Raw genomic sequence first — 12,883 nt, 5'->3', positions numbered from 1 at the left:
AAACTCTTTTTATTACTAGTGCAACGTTGGGTATTCATCTAGTTTTGTACTAAAAATAAATACGCTCAACAAGTTTTTTATTCTTTTATGGTTAAATCAATCATTTTTGTATGGTTGATATTTAAAGAAATAGTTCTTGTTTTTTTAATGCAATGTAGTTTCAAGCAATGATAAATGTGTTTTTGGTTAAGTCTTCGGTCAGTGTGTCTCTGGTCAGTGTGTTTCTCTCATCATCTCTTCTGTCTTTGTGTCTTCAGTCATCGCGTAAAGCAAACTTCTGCTGAAGTTAGGTTTGGAACTCAGCAACTTAATATATATTAAAGGTATTATTTCACAGCATGTATCTATTGTCAAGTTATTAGTAAAGTCATATTTTCATTGTCAGGGAGTGTAAATAAAAAAAGTTTCATTATTATATTTCCAATAACGTACACTTGTAGGTTACAGATCTTGTTGTCATGTGCTAACTACTTACTAAGTTTTTTGCTGATAAATTTCATTTATTAAAAATAAATTTATTTTTGTCTGGCGTACTACACTACTGTCTGGCTTACTTTTTTCATTCAAAGTCAAAATTAAGTTCAACGGCATTTTAAACCGTATTTCAAAATGGGCATAGCTAAACTTTAAATAAATATATATTATTATTTTAATAAAATGTTTAGTCAAAATATTTACTGCTTGTATCTGCGTAGGTGTGGATTGATACAAGTATGTAAGTATTGCTACCCCAAAAAGTGATCTGCAATTATTTTCTCTAATCAAATATGTGTGACTTACTTGCTATACAGACAGCATTACGTTTGGGTAAATACCTGTAGTAAGTTTCAGCAGGATTGAAAGTCATGATTTTAAGCTTGGTACACTGACACTCTACCACCTGAACTAATCTCTGGAATAATTATACAGTGAGTTGTTACACCTGATGAACTCACATGGTACACTGGACTGTGATTGTAAAGGTAAAGAAATGTGACAAAAGATTATAAGATAACTACGGGAAGGCTTCAACAATGCTTATTCAAAAATATGGTAAAGAAATAATGTCAAAACATGGGTGCGGTTCTTTTTGGAACTTTCTCCTGAAATCATAGCCCATAATTGTTTGTTTTTAGAGTTTATATATATTATTTATTGTGTAAAAATATATCAACAAATAAGTTAAGTAATTAGGTGTTTGTTCCATAATGTAAATTTACTAGAAGAACAATAAAATATGCATTTCATATAGCAGAGATTAGACAAGCAGCCCCACATATAATTAAATCATGAACACCATGGTCGCTTGATTATATTATCTTAGCATGAGATTATATGTAAAAGTCTCCCGAGGAATAAGAGCGAGCTTTACCAAGTAGAAACAGCAAAAAAAGAAGTCTTTAATAAAATAGATTAAAGACCAAACAAATAAAATATATCTGATCGGAGGAGTATTGAGACCCTCTAGGTAAGGAATTGACGGTGGATTACTTGCCTTATCTTGTCTTATTTTTACCTCAAAAGGAAATTAAAAGGAAAGAAAGATAATATTACAAACAAATACTGTCTGATGTGTGTTACTCTATTATACTCTGAACCAGTGTTTTCTTTATGTACATGTTTTCCGGTTTTAATAATTAATTTCATCACAAAGAGACCTTTTTCCTAAGTCCAGCTAAGTAGCTCACATACATGTAGTTACCTAATGGTAAGGAAGGGTACTTTGTTGTGTGTTCATCTCTGTTTGTCCAACAAAATGACATGATAGCAGCGTCATTTCTCTTTTGCAATACAATTATACTTTCTTTTACTGGCTCTATGACGCCTCATCTATAGGTATCAACAGTGTTTGTACAAAACCGTAGAGATTTGTAAAAGTACCTTTTCTCTTTTGTTGTTGAACCAACTATTTGTAATATACTTATGACTCAAATTGTCGCTAGGGCATTGTTGATAGTCAGGTTATTGCCTGATTTATGTAATTGAATGATAAGAGAGATTACTTATATGTAAACACAAATATACATATGTATTCTGTAGTGTCAACAACTATACCTTGTTTCTGCTACCTGACAATACGTCTACAAGGCACGTAACCAATGCGAGAGAGTAGACAGTTACATTTTTCAAGCATTTAGCAAACAGCTTTTAGAAAACAACTCTTCCACTTCTCTTCTTGATGAGAGTTCTTTTATCGCTGTGATTACGTCTATAAAATAGTTAAGTCAACCACTCAGTAACATAAAAGCTTCGTTTAACTTTCATAATATTTTGGCTATGAATGTTCAACTGTTATACAGTGACAACTGTTTAAGTTATTACTCTCTACCACTTGATAGAATTTTGGCACTCAGCCACTTGGCAAAATTTGTGCTCTGTCTGTTGCTTTTTTGAAGCTTTAAAACATTCTGTAAAGCAATAGGCCATAAATCAAAAAAGAGGAAAAAAATATCTTCTGACAATAATAAATAAGGCAGATAGATAAATTGGACAATCAGACTTATGAAAAAGAAACAAGCAGAGTAATAAAATCCAGTCAGCTGCGATACATCTTGTCCAGGATCAAATTTCTTCATAAGAAAATAGATCATACCAAAAGGACTAAAACTGCCTACGACATTCTGGGTAAGCCTGAAAACGCACAGATAATAATAAATTGTCCTGCTGCCAGTTATGAGGTTTTCAAACGTGGTTTTGTAATTTACCCACCCTCTAACTATAAAATGAAATCGATCAAGGAGAATGTAGACCATTCTGGTCTCGTTGTACACTGAAGTTATTCAGTCTTGTACACTGTGAATTTTTACAACACTACGAGTAGAGTACTTGTGAACAAGCTTACAAATTTTGCCATCTTCTTTTCTCACTATGAACAGATATTAACCACTCTCTTAATGAGCAAATAAAAACAAAGTGCATTGATAAGTTTTCAACTCTGTCTTCATCCAATTATCCATCATATATTCAATCATTGCTCTTGTGTCTGTCTGCAATTAATCATAAAGCTTCACCAAGTGCTTCATATACTACTTTGAAAAAAGCTACAGAAACATTTAAAAACTGCTCAAAATTGAGTACTACAGTAAAATTTCTAATCACCAGAGTTGCAGAGTTGGAAACAAAAATTGACAAGATATTATCAACATTTATTTCCACAGAAAACCTTAAGGCTGATTTCAACAAGTATTCGTCATGGTCATCAGATCAGTTTGATAATAAACTACTAGCTATGCAAAATGATTATCTGATGAGCTCAAGGAACAACAGAGTTCTTATGCTAAGAAAACATACCGAAATCTTAATTTCCAAGATCAACCACCAAGGAATCAATCAACCAATACTGTAGTGTGCTCAAACCCAGAAAGTAAATCATGCAACAAATAAAATACGCTTTCAACTTCAAATATTACCCTAATGGATGTTGATCAGCGTTATCCAGCAACAGCTGTCAAGCAAGCGGCTCAATCTAAACAACAGAAAACTGTTTTTGTTGGAAACAAAACATTGTGGTTTCATTTTGACCAAACTCTTCTTTACATAAATCTTTTAATCAAGACACAGGTACGGAAAGCTATAAGCAGTCAGTACGGGCCAACCATCATTGAACTCATTACTCATTACAACTTCAAATCAAACAATCTTAAAATTATGATTCAGTTTCGATCACGGGACATCGCTAAAGGAGTTACAGATTGTTGGAAATCTAATCTGTTTGGTGGATCATCCTACAGGCTGTCCATTGATCCAGATTCCTTTAAAGCACATCAATTACATAAGCAATGTTTCATCTTTTTTTTTTCAATATCTTGGCTTTCAAATGAGCCATTGTTTGACATGGCGAGACAGACATTGGTTGGCGTTTATAGGATTTCCCCAGAGCTCTAACGCAGAAACTTTCAATGGTATAGGATCAAAAATTGTGACGTCACAATTTTCATATTCGGCGTTGTGTGCTCTTACCGCTTATTTTATTGCTTACCGCTAATATTCATCAACTACGATAATGATGCTAGTTGCAAGCAAAGGTAGGACAACTCGAGAGAGCCAATGAAGATGACAAAAGAATCAGTGTCATTAGCTCTCCATGTACAAACTATTTCTATGATAAATAGATTCTAAGCACCATACTATGTTTTCCCATTGATATTATGCACTAGCCTTATCTTTTTATCGTGATGTTGAGGGGTACGACCGACCGACCGAGACTAATTAATTTCAAGCATTGAAAAGATCTCGCAAAAGTGCAATTGACATATAGTCATATGGCCACGCCACTGCAGGTCACAATTTAATCAATATATTTTCATTACCTTTATCAACAACAGTATATTTATTGAAGCATAATTAATTAACCCAGAACATGTGTTTGTATTGGTCGACGTTAGCGTGATACCCGGGCATTGTTGATTATTTAGAATCCTAGTTTATTATTAGCGTTCTCTGGGTTTAACAGCACCGATTGTCACAAAAAAACACAGCCTCAATGGCAGCGAAAGGGATCGACGACCTAAAGCTAAATAATAATTATGACATCACATTTTGGGAACCGCAACCAAGTGTTTTTTTATTGCAAGACATATTTTTGACACCCTGTTTTTTATAGTTATATTATTCTTTGTGTATTAAATATAGGCTCATTCATAAGCCAAGACTTTAATGTATTGAAATATATGATAGATAAAATTATGTAATTCATGTGCTTTAAAAAGAACGCAGTTATTGTTAAAGGTGTCTCACTTGATGTAGATGGCAATAAAATAGATCAAGATATCAATGATACTGACTTTGATGCCTCTATAGAATGATTTTTCAAAGATGGTAAAAGATGGAGGTGCTTGAAGATTACTTTCGCCTTCCTATTCTACCAAAATATCATATCACATAGAATAAGTATACCATCAACTCATAGTTTATGTCATGCTAAACCTCTTAAGTGATGAATTTCTCTAAAAGATTTCCCATTGCCCATTTGAATATGAGAGGTTCATTTTCTAAACGGATGAAGCAAAGTATTTGATTTTTAAGTATAAATTTAAAGTTATTTGTTTTTCTGAGACATTTTTTGGAGCTAGACCTGGTGATGATCACTTTAAAATTTTCAGGTAAAATATGAAAAGAAATGATAAACACTATAACCAAAGTGGTGGCTTGTTATGCTATATTCACCACTCCATTAATTTCAAGCAATTTAAATTTGCTATTAATGAAATTGGTTCTGATAGTCTTTCCATTAAAGTCATTCCAGTTATTTCAAAAACCTTACACGGTGTCTTGTGTTTATAGACCTCCAAATTCAAAAGTAGACTGGATAAAAAAATTTCAAACTTTGTGAAAGAGTGTTACAGCAACACTGAAGAAATTTTGGTACTGGGTGATTTCACTGTCAATTTGTTGAACACGAAAGAGAGTACCAATCTGAAAAGCAAAATATGTAATCGGTTATCATTAAAACAACTAATTGGCGAACCCACAAGAGTAACTGATAACTGCTCCACACTAATTGGTCATGTGTATACAAATTTTTCTCATCACGCCAAGTGTTCTACAGTACTTACATTGTTTTTGAGTGATCATAATTTGGTATTCATTGTAAGAACAGTTGGTGTTGCACATAATTCATTTCCTCGGAAAATCACTTATAGAGATTACTCCAGATTCAATCCTGACAACATTTCAAATGAGTTTTCCTTCATCAGTTGGAATCATATTTTGATTAAAAAGAACACTAATGACATGATTAACATATTTAACCAAAAGTTTTCTTTGGCTGTCAATAAGTTAGCAACTTCTAAAACTAAAAAAGTCAGGTCAGAATCTTTACCTATCTGGCTTGACAAAAAGGTACAGCAAAATGTTAAATTAAGAGAAAAGGTGAAAAACTGAAACATTGGACTGCTTAAAAAAAGCATTGCAATTTTGTCACGAATCTCATTAAAAAAAAAAGCAAAATGTATCGACAAACTTGTGAAACAGTCAAAGCTTGTTGATTTATGTAAGCTTTGGCAAACTTTGAATGTGAGAGATGAAAAACCTCAAAGCAGCGACACTTGTTTGGCAGCTTCAGAGCTTAACTCACATTTTGTGACCATTGCAAGTAAACTTTCAAGTTCAATTTTACCGTCATCTAATCCTTATTTGTTTTGTCAAAACAATGATTTGAAGACCACATGGAATGAGTTTCCAAAATTTACTCCTCATGATATTGTAAAATACATCAGTAACATACTTGATTCAGAAGCATCAGGCTTAGACAATATTTCTGTAAAAATGATAAAAGCAACTCTTCCATTCATTGTAGTTATTATCATTGATATGTTTAACTGAATATTGATTGATAGCTGTTTTCCTTCAGCATGGAAGCATGCACGAGTTGCTCCATTGTTTAAAGGAGGAGATAATAGCAACCCATCAAATTCTGCCCTTTTTTAGTACTCCCTATTTTATCTAAAGTTTTTGAAAAGCACTCAAGTATGCACATCTGATCTTATTTGTCCAAAAACAATATCTTGCATTCTTATCAGTGTCATTTCAGAAAAAAGTCACTCATGCGCTGATGCTGTTCATAAATTGTTTTGATCTAAAAACAAGGGGTGAAAAGATTTGTTTAATGTTTTTGGATTTCATCAAAGCTTGTGACTGTGTCAATCGCAAAATATAATTTCGTAAACTAAAATTTGCAGGTTTTAGAAGCAAATCGTTGCAAATATTTCAATCCCATTTTCACAAAAGGTTGTCATGAATGACAAAGAATCATTGACGCAAGAAATAGATGCTGGTGTTCCATAGGGGTCTCGCGCCGTTATTATTTTTAATATATATAAATGATCTTCTTAGACTTATTCCAAGAAGCTTTGCCTACGCCGATGGTATTATAGGATAACTATGGAAATCCTTCAACAATTCTTCTTCATAAACATGGCTAAGAAATAATGCTAAAAACATGGGTGTGGCTCTTTTAAGAATTTTCTCCTAAAATCATAGCTCGTAATTGTTTGTTTTTGGAGTTTATATGTATTATTTATTATGTAAAAATATATCAACAAACAAGTTAAGTAATTAGATGTTTGTTCCAGATTGTAAATCTCTTAAAACAACAATAAAATATGCATTTCATATAGCAGAGATTAGACGAGCAGTTCTACATAGAATTAAATCATGAACACCATGGTCGCTCTATTATAATATCTTAGCGTGAGATTACATGTGAAAGTCTCCCAAGGAATAAGAGCTAATTTTACAAAGTTGAAACAGCAATCGAAAAAGTCTTTATTTAAATAGATTAAAGACAAAACAAACAGAAGATGGCTGATTGGAGGATTCAGACTGTTTATGTGAAGGGTTGACATTGAGTTACGTGTCTTATCTTTACTTCAAAAGAAATCTAGAAGGAAAACAAGATAACGAGCAATTCACAATAGAAAGTAAATAACCTCTCATTCTTTCACAGTCAATTATTACAAGCAAATACTGTCTCAAGTGAGTTACTCTATTATACTGTGAACCAGTGTTTTCCTTAGTGTACATGGTTTCCGTTGTTAATAACCAATTTCATCACAAACATACTTTTTCCCATTAGGTGGCTCACCTAGTTACCTAATGGTGAGGAAGGGTACTTTGTTGTGTCTTTATCTCTGTTTGTCCAAAGAAATGACATGATAGCAGCGTCATTTCTCTCTTGCAATACAATTACACTTCCTTTTACTGGCTCTATGACGTCTCATCTATAGATATCAAGAGTGTTTGTACACAACCGTAGGGACTTTTAAAACTACCTTTTCTCTTTCTACCCGTTAGTTTGTGTTGATACAGAAATAGCAAAGTGATGAAACTAAATTTTTAATCTTCAACAATATAGATGCTGTCTTACACATAGCCTATTGCAAACTTAATTGAAAGCTGTTGATATTCTTTTCACTGTTAATAGGCTGTAAGTGAACTTTCTATTTTTAGAAGGGTCAAGGGTAGAAACATTTAGTACATTTCTAAAATATTGAATGTAATGTAAAATACTTTGACTAATAAATTCCGCACATTATTTTTGTTATAGACTTATTTTAGGAAAGTGTGGGGAAGTAACTACCCATATACTAGTTATTTTCTGTGGGAAACATTAGTAAACTGAATGAAGAAAAAATGAGATGCATAGATATAAATATGCATATGCAAAAATATACAGTGAGAACTCGATAACATTTCAAGGATAATGTGAGAAAGCATCAGTTGTCAACCAAACAGTTTCATCAGGTCTCTTCAGCCTATTCCAGGTTATTATAGCTCTAAATAATTATTCAGTATTCAAAACTAAAAGGTTTCAAAGCGTTTAAGTTAAAAATATTTGTAACCTGCATTACTAATATTTAAGAAAAATAATTCTAGAAAACTTTAATAACATTTAGGAAACAAGAAAACATTAATGCATAGCTGGAATATTCCAGAATAGTTACTTGTAAAGTATCGTGTAAGAAACTAGATGGTTCCAGAATACTAAACTACAACTAATATACTTAGCTTTTATACTTAGTATCAGTATAAATAAGAGACCATAACTCATATATATAGATTAGCCACAGCTTGAGACTCATTTTGAGCTTTTTCAAACGAGCAGGCGCAGTTCCTGTTTAGCTCACAAATACTGATCATTTTATAAATGTGTATAACAATAGATTAGAAAAGTTAGTTACTAGAGTTACATGGACTAAAATATTCTTTGTCAGTGTCTCTTATTTAGTAAAAGCATTATCATGCCCCTTGAAAAAACTCATGTCTTGTGAAAAGGATAGTGTTTAATAATTCATAATATATATTTAGTAATATTTGCATTAGCTTTATACAGACAGCAGTTTTTATTTTCTTTATTCTCATTACCTCTTCCACCCTCCCCTCTAATGGTAGCCATAGACGGGTTGCCTATCAAGTGTCATCAGCATGGAATTCCTTGCCAAATTGGCTAAGGAAAATTGGTAGTCATGATGGTGTTAGAGCTGCTTTAAAGCAGTACTTGCAAATCGGAGCAAATCTATCTCTCTGAGATAGATTTTCTCCGATTTCTATTGCTTCGACAATCATGCTTTTTCATTGACAATCAATCTCATTTATTAACTCCGGTCTCTGCGCCTCGAATAGCCATGCTACTGCACATATGGGCCCACAATGCACTTTAACTTTCTATAATCTTATTATGTCATTATTTAATGTAAAATAAAACAAACAAAGTTTGTTTGGTTAAATATTAACTTTTGGAGAGCAGCGTAATAATTTGCATGACATGTGTCATTCAGTCTATGTCAATTCTATGGGATTGTGTTAATTTGTATGCGTTTCATGGTACAAAACAGTAGCAAACATGTTCAATCATTCTTCATAAATGAAAGGCATCTGGTAAGAAACGCTGAAAGACTATTCAGCAAATCCGGTTGTTCTGTATTTTTAAAATTTCCTATACTAAGGAATAAATGAACAGAAATTTCCAATAGTGTATATAATACTTATACTATATATGTATATTTGTCATTGTTGGTGTGTAGATGCGTCCATCTAAGATATATCTATAGCGCACGCTGATTATTTTACCAATCCGGCCATCCGTTACGACGCCCCTGTCAACAAATATTTTACTTAAGGTTCAGCTACTATATTTAGGGTCAAGACCAATTCTTTTCACGCAGACAATTATATTGATACAAATTTGTATCAATTTTGGGACCTAAGTATATGCAATGGGATGCTTCTTCGTCTTTTTTTAGTTAGGGCAAATTTTTTCGGCTCACAAAATCAACAATAATTTATCTAGAACTTGAAATTTGGCTATTAGCACACCGATTATATTATTAAAAGATATCTGTCACCGAAGTCGCCATGGCAAGTTATTGTCCGGTATATCTGGTATTTGTTATAAAAACACGATTTGTTAACGTAAATGATAAAAAATTTTTTTAAAGTTTGAAGTTTACTAAAATACATACGAAAACTTCCTTCAAGTATGTGTTTAGTAAATCAAATTCATTTAGGTTAAATTTAGTGTTTAGTTTTCACGTCTGTCTTGAAGGTGAGAACTCTCAACATAGTACATTGTAATGTTCTATCTTGCAAATCATAACCACAAAATGCACTAAAGTCATTGTAGGCACTTATAGTTACCAAGGTTAACACAGTATTTTGGCACTATTTTTAATGATGATTTTTACCAGGAGGTGATTGCATCCAATAATGACTATGGGTTTCTATATCATTCTATGTACGCCTATAGCCTATGATATTTTCACATGCCAATCTTCACATGCCAACACTGAAACGAACTGAAATCATATAATTGTATATCAAATAATTTTTGATTCTAATCGTAGTGAAATAGACTATATTTAGCCACTACTCTCTAATAAGTTCACATTTATATTTAAACACCTTTACATTTTTATTTTCCTTCTAATTTATTTCAATTAAACATTTCTTTCAAGTTATGAAATTTTAAAATTATATAGTTGTTTGAAAACCTTTACAGTTGTTTTATTTATTTTTAATTTAGTTGTCCTGCACAAAACTTTTTCCGCATGATATGAAGTTTGAAAGGTACAGTTGTTGGACAAAGTTTGAAAACTTTTACAGTTGCTATTATTTTCTCTCTTAATTTATTTCAACTATACAAGAAATTTCTCTCATGATATGTAGTGTGAAAGTTAGAATGGCAAATGTGTTATATGTTGAATACAAATCAATTTTCTATCCAAAGACTCTTTTGTTACCCAGGCAATGCCGAGTAGCACAGCTAGTATATATTATATAGATATATATATATTGATGTATATTTCTATACTAAAGATTGTATATATACAATTTATATATTATTCCTGGTTGAATGCCCAGCATTTTCCAGAGAATAAAAGTCTTTGCATAGAAAATTCATTTTTATTTGACATATAAGAACAGTTACCATTCTAGCTTTCAAACTTCATATCATGAGAAAAGAGTTTTTGTGCAGTTTAAATTATGAGAAAAAAACAATTGAAAAGGTTTTCCAACTTTGTCAAACAATTGTAACTTTCAAACTTCATATCATGAAGAAGATGTTTTGTGCAGGTGAAATAAATTAAGAAACAAAATAAAACAACTATAAAATTGTTTAAATATAAATGTGAAATAATTAGCAAGTAATAGCTAAATTAAGTCTGTTTTGCTACAATTACAATAAAATATGATTTGGTGATGATACAATTTTTACGAACTGAGAAAACAAAATAGAAACCCTGAATATGTTGAATTAATAATAATAATTTATGCATAGAAGTGTGTGTGTGTGCGTGCGTGCGTGCGTGTATAAAAAAGGTTACTAATCCAGCAGAAACTATCCATCAAAGCTTTGAATACAAAGTACCTCTCGATACTGGTACAAATTAAAAATTGAGATATTGACTGTCTCTGTGTGACCAAACGGAGAGAGAATGTAGAGGCTATTCCTACTCAAGATAACACAATTGTCCGCATGGAAAGTATTAGCCTTGACCATGATTTAGCAATTAAACCTTACGAAAAACCAAAAGTAGAAGTTCACGAAAACACGAAAAAGCATTGCATTTCATAGAGTTAATAGAGTTTCAAGTAATACATCATTTAGCGAGTTCAATCGAGAAAAGGCTGTATACAGCATGTACTAAGAGCGATGGAATGCTAAAGCCTTCGTAGACTTGTGGTTAGACAGTTGGCTTACAAACGTGCGATTGCGTTCTTCTTAAGTTCATATCCAGCAAAATGCATGCTTTCAACTCTGAAGTTTTAATAGCTATAGCTGGATAAACCGAGCTATAAACCTTCATTTATTTACAGACATGAGATTAATATACATAGTATAGTATATATATTTATTTATATTTCGCTAGTATAGTATACTAGCGGAATGCCCGAGTATTACTACCCAGGGATACTAGCGTTGAACGGGTATTCAAAACCAACTTATCAACAGTGATAGCTATGCCACACTTATAAACTTAGCTTATAAAAAGGCCATTTGCTATTAGCCTGGCACATTGCCAATGGCTAATTTGAATAAGCTTACTAATAAGAATGCCATTATGTTGCGTCATAACGGAGAACAGCAGCATATTTTGACCAACATAGCAATCTATATCGCCCAATGAATCCAAGCTCGTGTGATTTAATTGGTAAATGATTAGACTGGCGAACGGGAGGTTCTGAGATAAAATCTTCTGCAATATCGGATTCTTCAGTCCAAGATTTTAATACCTACAGCTGGACATACCAAACTACACACAGACACATAGACACACACACAGACACACATACAGACAAACTTTAAGAAATATAAATATATACTACATATTAAGGATCGGTGTAGTGTTTTGGCAGAGCACCGTAACCAAGACAACTCCTGGTAACCATGGGCGTAGAGCCGAGGCTTCAAGATAGCAAGGAAGGGCCAGCCACCGTTGTGGCGCTTGGGTTACTGAGAAGACTGTGAAGTAGAAACCAAACGCAGAATGGAGGAAAAGGGGCTGAGCCTTAAAAAGAAAGTAAAAGTATAAAAGGGAGAAGATTTAATCGTTTTGGCAGAGCTGGTGTGGTTTATTGCATGTATACTTATGCGTTTATATATTAAATATATATTACATTAACATTTAGCACTCGGTGTTATTCCTTGACTGTTTTGTGGAGAGTAAAGGGAACTGGCAGTTACCTTGACAGTATATTCTAAAGCAAAGATCTACCATTAGTCAAGAGTATTTAGAATTTCATGTAACTGCTTTCAGACTAGTTGACTTTCATTAGGTTGGTTAAAAGCTGATTTTCATCACCAGGATGTAGTGCCAATGATTTTAAACGCTGACTGCTGTTCTGTGAAAATGATTTCATGGTGAGAGATGGTCTCGCGTTTATTACTTTTAAGCATGGTCAG

Source organism: Watersipora subatra, chromosome 10, assembly GCF_963576615.1.
Source record: "Watersipora subatra chromosome 10, tzWatSuba1.1, whole genome shotgun sequence".
NCBI lineage: Eukaryota > Metazoa > Bryozoa > Gymnolaemata > Cheilostomatida > Watersiporidae > Watersipora > Watersipora subatra.
Note: the sequence above shows the minus strand (reverse complement) of the source record.